This window comes from Pinus tabuliformis, chromosome 1_2, assembly GCF_031772625.1.
Source record: "Pinus tabuliformis cultivar Carrire ecotype Pingquan chromosome 1_2, CPIR1, whole genome shotgun sequence".
NCBI classification, from domain to species: Eukaryota; Viridiplantae; Streptophyta; class Pinopsida; order Pinales; family Pinaceae; genus Pinus; species Pinus tabuliformis.
The window spans coordinates 724,857,136-724,869,537 of record NC_142298.1 but is presented as its reverse complement, the minus strand read 5'-3'; positions in this window follow the sequence as shown (position 1 = coordinate 724,869,537).

The window sequence follows — 12,402 nt, the reverse complement described above, 5'->3', positions numbered from 1 at the left end:
TTGGTTACATTACTCCATCATGGAAAACCACGCGTTTTCACAAAAGAATTAGTTTCTCATGGAAATGAACCGGCGGGCACCGAAAACACAACCATTCGGCCTTCCTCTTGCAGAAATCCTGTGTTCGAACACGTAACACAATATACAAGGGAAACTGGCGAAAGCACATCATTGAGCATTTAATCGGACTTCAACTAATATAGAATAGCCCGTATAAACTTGTCGGTTTCGTTTTCTTCATTGTTCATCACAAATCATATTGCATAGGGCCAAAACCCAATTACATGGAAATACAAAGAAAATCTGCAAATCCAGATTTCAAATAATATGAAATCACGTCTATAATCCTTATCGGTTCTGCCTTTGGTCGTAGTATCGTAATCGAATTGTCGCATGGTCAAAAATCCAAATACACGAGAATACACAGAAAATATGAAATTCCAGATTTCAAATATTATTCAACCGTGTTCATAAACCTCATCAGGTATGCGCTTTGTCGCAAGTTGCAATCGCACGTTGCATTGGCATTGGCTCATTGTATCGGGGATTTGTTGATTGCCGATCGCTGATCGCCGATATCGATGCATCACTATTGTCCCCAATCACATGTCACATATCACAATCGCAATGGCCCCAAGGGTCTTCCCTTTGACTGTGCCGATCGTCGATCGCCAACCATCACATATCACAATCGGTTGCCCAAGGTCCCGATATCACATGGCAGCCTACCTCCGATCCAATATATCAGAGATCGCTAATCGAGGGTCCTTAAGGCCTTTGGTCTAAGTCCTCCCTTTAAACCTTCTGATGCGTTTTTCCATAGAAAGCCTTTATTTCTCTTAAATCCCATTTATATAAGAAATTGCCTCCTTTTTAAAGGACAATGGGAAAACGTCTTTTTGCAATAAATCCATCATCCAAAGTCCATTTTATCCCATTCAAATTTCATTAGTTTTAGATTGAAGAGATCTATGCAATGAGACTATTTTCAAGATCATCCTTTCACTTTCATTTTCCTCTATGAGGAATAACTTTTAGACTTAGAAGTCTATTCTAGATCCATTTTGGATCAATATGTTTCTATTAATCATGAAAAAATAAAATTACAACCATATACCTGTGGCTTAAAGGCTCCCCTCCATGATCCAGTAGAGTCTCCACACTATAACAAGGAAATGAACATGAAGAAAAATACTCATGTAAGAAGAAACTCGTAAGGTCTCTCTCTAACAACAACATAGCATCATGGGCTCTAGATCTCCATCTCTCCAGAACTAGTCCGAGCCTCTCAAATGATCTAGTATAAATTAGATGAATAGAGGTCCCAAGAGGATGAATGTAGAAGCTTAGGATGATGAGAAGTCATGGAAACTTCTAAAAGATAAGTCTTGGCTAGCTCGAATAAGTGATAATTCGAACTAATATCCTAGGGACCAAGACACTCTAGAAGAGATCCCCAGTCATAGGCATAGGAAAGACTAAAAAAATCCATAGTCACTCGCACAAGGAAGGGCTAGGAGTGACTGGGAGGCTTCAGTCACTCTCATAGGCCTCCATCCATGCGACTGGGAAGTATGACTGGAGAAAAGAAAGTCCAAGCTCTGGAAAAAGTCAAATAACCATGAGGAATAATGAATATTGACCCTAAGGGGTAAAATAGGATAATCAAATATACCCCCTAACGTATGTGGTTAGAAGAAAAATTGACGATTGAAATACATTATGATAAATATTAGAGGTAAAACCATGAGCTAGGAGACAAAGCCAAGAATGTGGATTAGAAGAATATGGAGCTCAAGTCTCCTATGTGCTGATAACATCCCTGAGGTGGGCATACCCATGCCCAGTCATAACAAGAGACTGAGTATGGCCACCAAAACATACATTGAGGATCCATGAGATGAAGTGCTATAACAAGGCCATCAAAGACATACATAGTGGATCCATCTAACTCAATAAATAGAGCATATCCATTAACAAATACAATCGTGGATCTATGTCAAAGTATACATCAGTAGGATGAGGGACACATGATATATAGAGAAGTGTCTCAAGATAGTTCTCAAAGTACATGAATGATACATAACTTCAGTGCAACCTAGGAGGTATTCCATATAAGAGTGAAATGTCCCTAACCTCAGGTCTTCGAGATAACCCTTATGGTAGAAATCCACACCATGTGAATAGATGAGCTAATGACAAACATGGTAGAAGATTCCTGATTACCAACCAATGAGGTAAAATAGTAAGAGATGCGAGGGAATCCACCCATGAGGAAAATGTACCCCAATGTACATAGTACAATTCACCAATTGTGAATAAATGAGCTAACATTAAACACTAGTGAACTTTATCAGTCAGGGGCCAATGATGTAACTCACTGTCAATTTCAAGGAAGCCTTCCACTTGGGTCTACAAGCTCCAAGGTACTACTAGTTCCTAGATAAAGATCCTAGATAATGAGTTGAAGTCGATAGGAGAAGATCCATCAAAGGAGGGCCTTGATGTATCCACCATCAATTGGCACGAAACAAACTGGGATGATGTGATGTATGGATGAAGTGATGAAGTGATGAAGTACAACTAACACAGGGATGGCCAACTCAAAAAGGTCAATAGGCTACTATAAATGGCCAACATAGGCTGAGACTTCCCTTGAACACACAGAAACATGACACAAAAGTGACTAAGCAACATGACTGATGAGCACCATGTGATATCAAGCAACGACGCAGGAGGCATTGAGGCATGATCGATATGACTAGAGGAATAACTAGCAAGAGGAGTAAAGAGACTCATATGGATGGTACGACTCCTATGCAAGCCAAAACCCAACTATAAGGAAATGAAACAGGCAGGTTTTGTGCTCAAGGGAGACACAAAGGATGCTTCCATTAGATGACTAATGGAAATCAATGTTCCATGCCTTCTCTTTTTATAAGTTCCTTTTTCATAAAGTTGTCCCCCAATCCCAAAAAAGAGATAAATGTATACAAGGGAGAACCTCCTAACCACAGTAGGCTAGGGTATTCCTTTTTTGTAATTCATCTATCCCAATTCGGAAAATGTTTAAAATTATAATGGGTAGATTACCCTTCAATTACATTTATGGGAGTGAAGGAGACAATTTCACTCGACAATCTTTTTTATTTTAAGGAGTCTAAAAAAGGCCTAAAGAAAACTCCTCCTGGAGGAACGATTGATATAGATGATAGAAACTAGTTTTGGTAATGATGGAACTAATCATGACATAAAGAGGACAAGAGGCTAGCTAATAGGACCACTCATGGCAACAGTTTCTCCAAGAAATGGTTGACCCAAATTGGATCCATGAAGAAGAATCAAAAGAACCATGGATGTACTAGGTCAGCAAAGACTTCAAAGAATTCAAACAATGCTCAAAAGCACCTCTAAACCAGTGGCAGTGGCAGTCAATGTAGAATGATTGAGGCCCTCGGTCAAGGCGTACTGACCGAGGCCCATGGAGATGTTGTGGCCAGCAACACCCCCCCTTGTTCATTTAAGTGTTGTCCAAAATACTAAATGAATGGGGACCCTTAGTTAAATTTTAGAAAAAAAGCAAGAGTTTCCTTTCTTCAAAATAAGGTTACCATCGTAAGCTTAGAAAGGTCTTTTGAATATTTTTTAACCTAAGTCTATGATAAGGGAAATATCTTTAAAGCCGCGTTGCAAAAAAGATAGGAAATGCCTCCATTTCTCTATAATATCAGTATGTGCAAGACTCTCGTGTTAAGCATAATATCGCATCGCAATAAAGTAATAGTCATAAGGAAAAAACTTCAAGATTTACCGATCTGCGATAACACCGATCGCAAGATCGCATATCGCAAAAATGAGCTGACAAGATTCGGAAAACAGTAAACTTCTGCGACCTGTGATGTTGCGATCGCTGCGATATTATATTCGTATGTTTGCGTGATCTGCGATGGTGCGATTTGCGATGGCGCGATCTGCGATGTTACGTAAGCAAATCATAAATCACTTCATCATGAATCCTTCGGGCACGCTATTCAAAGAAAAGCCACTTACCATAATCTGACTCAAGATCATGCGCTTTTAATGATAGTAAAGGAATTAGTTGTCAGCTATTAAATGAAATGAAGACGCGTGCTTTTGTAAAGAATTACTTCACGTAAGGTGGCATATTTGATATATCTGTTGCATTTAAAACTCTCTGATCACCTTTCTTGATTAGTCATTTCCATTTCACTCGTAAGCTGTAGGAACGAAGAACTAAAGACGATTCAAAGCCAAATGCAGGAAGAAATGGGAAAGAAAAATAAAGCTCAAGGCTCTGAGGTGAAGGAAAAGACGAAGGAGATGGCGCCTTTGTATACAGACACAGCCTGTAATAGAGACACAGGGATATCGACATGGGAAAGCATGTATAGACTGCTTGAAGAAGAGAATCCCAGAATAATGAAGGTTGCTACTGTCGCGGCTCACAACGCTCTTTCGAGGCATCCTTAGAGGAGCTAGCATGTTCATTTCTTCACCGGATAGCAGCAAGGCCCAAAATTCTACCATATACGGATATGATCAAGTGGATACTTGACAATGCAGAGATGAACAACAGACAATTCAAGGTTCAAGGACATGGGCTCATCGGATCATTCGCTCCACAAGATTTAAAGCTTATGTATCATCTTCCTGAACCGCAGGCGACTTAGCATGCACAATTTGTTAAGAAATTTGTAGCAGAGAACCCAAACCTAGCAGAGACCACCAAAGATTGGTCCAAAAAAGAGGAGCCGCTCAAAAAAGACAAAAAGGGTATGTACAGCACTGGTTCCCTCACCTCTCCGTATTGTTTTACTGCGGCCATGCTTTGTAGATTATTTGGGATGCCGGATATCAATAAGTTTTCGTCTGAATGGCTACCATTAATAGATGCTGCCACAAATGCCGATATTATGGATTGGGCCAAGATATTTTTTGATACTCTATACACGGCTATTATCAATTACCGGTCTAAAAGATCCTTGTCTCAAAGGATCTATCCTCCTTTTTATCTGTCCGCATATGTTATGGATTCTATTTGTTATGTGTCTAAATTTCCCACTATGGGTTGGAAATGGACTACCCAGGACCCATTACCTATCCATGTTTATCATAAGATGTTATGGGATTCTTAGTTCATCCCACACTTCTACTAGATTTGTCACGGGCTTATCTTACCCTTGTATAGAATGATGTATGATGAAGACCCCCCGAGGTGCTCACCCGAGGCACAGATAGATATCATCCCCATCGCAAGATGGTTCAGGGAAGAACGGTTCACCTATATTAGAGTGTTTGGAAGCACTGTAACTCCTCATTTCCTGCCTCTGTATATCCGCGATAAACTTTTGGCTCGGGAAATTGCATATCAAACGTGTTCAGAAGGCGGCCTGACCAAAGACCTAAAACACAAAAAGACAACGGCCACGCAAGCAAGAATTCTTATCGACTGTGTAAATGAGAATTTACACAGGGCCAATTTAATCGAAGAGACCAACCCGGGGTACCTACCAAATAAACTACAACTGGAAGCAGAATGAAAGTAGAAGGCGCAGGAAAAGGGAAAAGTGATCCAAGCATTAAACAAGTTAAATTGGGAGTGTTACTGGGCATACTTGGTCAAGCCGCATAGTCAATGGATGACTGTGAAATGCATTATAAACGCGGCCGAAAAAGTAGTGCCAGCTCTCATAGATTCTGTTTTCACAGCCCAGCTCAGTGCAGACGTCATCCAGCCGACTCTCCTCAAGCCCATGATGAACACTTGCAGCTTTAAAGACCAAATTCAGAAGTAGCCTTATTTTAGAATGTTGTTTTTTTCTTTAAAATTAGATTAGAAAAAGGACGGTCATTTGAAAACCACATCCTAAATTTTGTAAATACACTATTATTAGAATTAGGAAGTAGTATTTTAACCCTTCTCATTGCATTTGGAGAAGGGTCCAGAAATTTGTCAAAAACTTGTCCTCGGAACATGCACTTCTGCACCCTCAGAGGAGGTTTTGATGAATGGATGGATCGAGATTTATTAATGTTTTCATTTGATGTCTGCTACTGATGTTGCACTTTTGTACTCTTAGTATATGTTAGAACAAGTAGAGATAAATCGTTTTTTCTTGAAGCTTATGAGTAGGATTAGTCATAAATGGTACTTTTATCTCTTGGCCATTTCTGCTTATATTCTTAAAGTGATATACAGTTTTTAGTTGTTTATATGTTACTGCATGAATGTGTGAGTTACCATTTGGCACTTTTGTACGGTGGAGTCATTTATTTATGTTTGATATATTAATAACTTATTATGTGATATGCTGTTCACAACTGTTTTGCCTAACTTTTTATGCAAAGTGGTTTATCTTAATTGATTTCTATTCTTATGATAGCTGAATGATCTTTATTACCAGTTATTGTTTGAAATCTCTTTAGATCGCATAATAGAAGAAATACACCCCGGGTTAGCATAGCTTAGATGTGTTGTTTCTCATTAGATTACAATAGCATAGAGTTAGTTTAAAAGTTTGAATTAAATTAGTTTTAAGTATTCTTAGATCAGCAACATCCAACTCTGCACACACACACATACACCCTTAGATTGGAAAATTGGTCCCATTATCCCCAGTCGGACCCGCTATACCAAACGGATAAGGAGCTGCCAACCAAGGTCCGGACCGGGTGGGTATCCCCCTTGTTGTCGACCCGATTTTCGGGGCTTCAACATATTTGGCGCTAGAAGGAGGGCCTGAACATACTATCTGTTGGAATGATTTTCAATTGTAACATTTGAATCAGGATGGCTGCTCACAAACTTCCCATTTGGAGTTGCATCCATGTTCCTACCTCTTCCAACACTCCACCTGAAGTGGTAAGACTCTTGTCCCAGGTAAAATTCAATGGTAAGAATAATTCTTCTGCTTTTAATCATGCTCTTCAATTTATTCAAAGAGTTTCAAGTTCGGATGTTCAAAGAATTGATGAAGGCGTTTTATGCAGAATTTTTACTCTTACATTCACGGCGGAAGCTAGAAAATGGTGCAGAACCCTCCCAGTTGCCTCAATTCACAGCTGGGACCAATTCGTCAAGACTTTCATTTGTGAATTTGATTGTTATGACTATGACCAGGTATATGATGAAATTGATTATCTACGGAAACAAGATGAATCTGTTAGGGGTTTTAATATGGGATTTCATCTTAATTATCTAAAGTATGATCTTGAAAGTGAACTCATGGATGAAGAATCTTCAGATTATGCTGAGCATTCCCTGCCTCCTATGTCTGATCAAGCAGAAATTAGTCCAAGCTTTGTCTCATTTTCTTCTAATATGAATAAGAATTCCAATTTGAATATACAAATCAGCCATGATGAAGAAAGTTCCCAAAGCCTAGGAGACATGTATGCTCTAATGCAAGAAGACAAAAGCGAGGATGTTGGAGGAAAGCCTGCCTTGGAACCAGGAGACGACTTTGATACAAGGTCAGATAATATCGTTGCAAATCAACAAATGCAGATGCCAAGGTTAGAACAACAAACTATTTCTCTTTCAAAAAGTATCAGTACACAAAGGTATGATCTAAAGCCCGATGTCTATGATGAATTTGATGAACAAAGATTTTTCCATGATGATATTTTCAAATGCATTGTTCCAGAAACGCATTTTTCTCTTTATCCTGATGTTTTTAGTGATGATAATTTTCCCCCTCTCAATATTAAAGATATCTCAAAAAGAACAGAGGATTATTCAAATGAGTCATCATTAGGTTTTCAAGATAAAAAGACAGCTATAGAACATCCTTTGATCATTTTCAAACAAGAACCACTTGACCTTCCTTGTCTGAAAATATATGACGAAAAAGAGAAATCTAGGGAAACCTGTAAAATCATTTATGATAGCTACTTTGACAACGATGATGTTGTTGATTTATCCCAAGTAACTCAACAAAGCTCAGATAATGAGAGATATTCTAATTCAGGAATCATATCAGTCAATCCTCATTTCAAAGTAAAAGATCATTTGCATGATTTTACTATCCAAGACAATACCCCGATCTATGATTCATATCATGAGGAAACCCCCATGCCTGTTCACAATCATAACTTGTCTTCTGATTCACAAGACGGAATTCGAAATTGCTCAGATCCCATAATTCTGGCCAGTTCTTGTGAAAAACAAGATATTCCAAGTCAATCCCAGTTGTGTTGTAACATTATTTGTACAGATAATCATTTCTTTCTTTCTCACTTGCACTCATTTTGTACAAAATCGGATTGTGTTTTAAATTTTCAGACTTTTGATAGATTACTATGGTATGTTGAGCACCTTATCAAAGAACATTCGAAAGATGTGCTACCATTTTGGAAAACTAAACTGTGTCAAGGAAGTATAGAACTTTTTCAACTCCAAGATCAATCAATATCAGACTTCCTTAAAAAACTTCTTTGGCATCCAAAACACCATCAACGAAGGAAAGTACCTTTCGAAACTTGTCGGCAATTCGCGCCAATTGATAAATCTCTTTCCAGAAATTTCCATCTATTCTTCATTGATTTATTTAGTGATTTATATATGGAAACTTTCCTTTTACAAGAAATTGCTAAAAGCTTGACTTTAATGCACAGTAGGTTACAGGCCATTAAAACTGAAAAATCATATTCGCAACCTGGCTTGTCATCTTTCCTATTACAAGATCATCAATCCATAACAGAAATTCATCCTGATTTTTATGATCCAATAGGTATCCAGTTGGAAAGAAGTTTTCATAAGAAAGAAATTTCAGACAGAATTCCAACTGAAGTTACACATTCTTATTCCACATCCAACATTAACAGTCCAAGAAAAGTTTTGTTCTTAACACTGATGTTTGAAAGTTACATACGTGTAGGAATAAAAATGAAAAGATGGTTCCACTGGAAATATCATTTCACCTAGTTAATTTTCTGTATATAGTTAGAATAGGAGTAGGAGTAATTTAGCTAGGTTATTAGGTTTATAATTTACTTTTAATAGTTGGTAGGCAAAATAAGAGAAGAGATTATCCCTATTCTGTACATAATCCTAGGGAATGTGTACCTCTCATTTCGTTAAATATTTTTCTCCATAATAAAATTTGCTATGGTTAACAGCATTTGAAATTTACTAAAGACACCTTTTCTCTATCAAGATTTTGAACTTCTGCTTCTATAAATAGCAAATCTTTTGGAAACTTTATCTTTATTATCAATAGAACTTTAACCCAGATATGATACTAGTTTCAACTCTAAGAAATTTGAAGAAAGCAATCTTAGTGAAGAAATTGTTTTATGTCAGTACAATGAAAGGCATCAATAACAAAATAAGGATTCCCTGTAGAAACAACCATTTCCAAAAACCTCTATTATTGTCGTCCAAAACTTTCTTAAGGAAAAAAATTGACTTCCTCCCCGCTAAAGAAAATCGCAGCATTTAGAAAAAGACCCAAGGATACACTATATCTTGAAGAATAAGAGGTCTCATCACGAGCCGGCTTATCATGATCACAGATATTATAACTTGCTGACTTTGCCATTACTGTCCACCAAAACAGGGCAACGACTTAAGATTATTGAAATCACAAGACAAGGGGTCTCATCGCGAGCCAACTTGTTCAGCAAAAGTGTAAATCAAGTGAATGACTGTGTCATAATTTGGCTACCAAACCAAGACATTGTTCTTTAAGAATAAAAAAAGGAAAAAGTATCAATCTGGGTTTTTTCTTTAAGAGTTGTAGATCACCTTAAACAGGATAAAGGATCATTATTGGGTAATAGGTAACCCTGTCGAGGCTATGGATGCCTGCTGGCAGCAGAGGCTCTACCTGCGACAAAGGAGCATATTTAAAAGGCTGCTACACAGGGAAGACTTTATTTTATTTTTTACAAGACCAAGTAATGGCTGATGTAAATGCAAGGACAAGCTGAGGATACAAGTAATTAAAATAGAAAGAGGTTGAAACAAAATATCATTGACAGTTTGAAGTATAATATGCTTTATCTTTTTATAATAAAGTTTAAGTTTTCTGAGATTTTTTTTTTTGTTTCGGAAGTTTGAAAACGTTAATAGAAGATCAGAGATAACTGGTTCTCCCAAGTGAATCGCCAATTGTTATGGCCAGCAACACCCCCCCCCCTTGTTCATTTAAGTGTTGTCCAAAATACTAAATGAATGGGGACCCTTAGTTAAATTTTAGAAAAAAAGCAAGAGTTTCCTTTCTTCAAAATAAGGTTACCATCATAAGCTTAGAAAGGTCTTTTGAATATTTTTTAACCTAAGTCTATGATAAGGGAAATATCTTTAAAGCCGCGTTGCAAAAAAGATAGGAAATGCCTCCATTTCTCTATAATATCGGTCTGCGCAAGACTCTCATGTTAAGCATAATATCGCATCGCAATAAAGTAATACTCATAAGGAAAAAACTTCAAGATTTACCGATCTGCAATAACATCGATCACAAGATCGCATATCGCAGAAATGAGATGACAAGATTCGGCAAACATTAAACTTTTGCGACCTGCGACGTTGTGATCGCTGCGATATTATATTCGTATGTTTGCGCGATCTGCGATGGTGCGATTTGCGATGGCGCGATCTGCGATGTTACGTAAGCAAATCATAAATCACTTCATCACGAATCCTTCAGGCACACTATTCAAAGAAAAGCCACTTACCATAATCTGACTCAAGATCATGCGCTTTTAATGATAGTAAAGGAATTAGTTGTCAGCTATTAAATGAAATGAAGATGCGTGCTTTTGTAAAGAATTACTTCACGTAAGGTGGCATATTTGATATATCTGTTGCATTTAAAACTCTCCCATCACCTTTCTTGATCAGTCATTTCCATTTCACTCGTAAGCTGCAGGAACGAAGAACTAAAGACGATTCAAAGCCAAACGCAGGAAGAAATGGGAAAGAAAAATAAAGCTCAAGGCTCTGAGGCGAAGGAAAAGACGAAGGAGATGGCGCCTTTGTATACAGACATAGCCTGTAACAAAGATGCAGGGATATCGACATGGGAAAGCATGTACAGACTGCTTGAAGAAGAGAATCCCATAATAATGAAGGTTGCTGTTGTCGCGGGCTCACAACGCTCTTCCGAGGCGTCCTTAGAGGAGCTAGCATGTTCATTTCTTCACCGGATAGCAGCAAGGCCCAAAATTCTACCATATACGGATATGATCAAGTGGATACTTGACAATGCAGAGATGAACAACAGACAATTCAAGATTCAAGGACATGGGCTCATCGGATCATTTGCTGCACAAGATTTAAAGCTTATGTATCATCTTCCTGAACCGCAGGCGACTTACCATGCACAATTCGTTAAGAAATTTGTAGCAGATAACCCAAACCTAGAAGAGACCACCAAAGATTGGTCCAGAAAAGAGGAGCCGCTCAAAAAAGACAAAAACGGTATGTACAGCACTGGTTCCCTCACCTCTCCGTATTGTTTTGCTGCGGCCATGCTTTGTAGATTATTTGGGATGCCGGATATCAATAAGTTTTCGTCTGAATGGCTACCATTAATAGATGCTGCCACAAATGCAGATATTATGGATTGGGCCAAGATCTTTTCTGGTAATATATACACGGCTATTATCAATTACCGGTCTAAAAGATCCTTGTCTCAAAGGATCTATCCTCCTTTTTATCTGTCCGCATATGTTATGGATTATATTTGTTATGTGTCTAAATTTCCCACTATGGGTTGGAAATGGACTACCCAGGACCCATTACCTATCCACGTTTATCATAAGATGTTATGGGATTCTCAGTTCGTCCCACACTTCTACCAGATTTTTCACGGGCTTATCTTACCCTTGTATAGAATGATGTATGATGAAGACCCCCCGAGGTGCTCACCTGAGGCACAGATAGATATCATCCCCATCGCAAGATGGTTCGGGGAAGAATGGTTCACCTATATTAGAGTGTTTGGAAGCACTGTACCTCCTCATGTCCTGCCTCTGTATATCCCCGATAAACTTTTGGCTCGGGAAATTGCATATCAAACCTGTTCAGAAGGCGGCCTGACCAAAGACCTAAAAGACAAAAAGACAGCGGCCACGCAAGCAAGCATTCTTATCGACTGTGTAAATGAGAATTTACACAGGGCCAATTTAATCGAAGAGACCACCCTGGGGTACCTACCAAATAAACTACGACTGGAAGCAGAATGGAAGCAGAAGGCGTAGGAAAAGGGAAAAGCGATCCAAGCATTAAACAGGTTAAATTGGGAGTGTTACTGGGCATACTTGGTCAAGCCACATAGTCAATGGATGACTGTGAAATGCATCATAAACGCGGCCGAAAAAGTAGTGCCAACTCTCATAGATTCTATTTTCGCAGCCCAGCTCAGCGCAGACGTC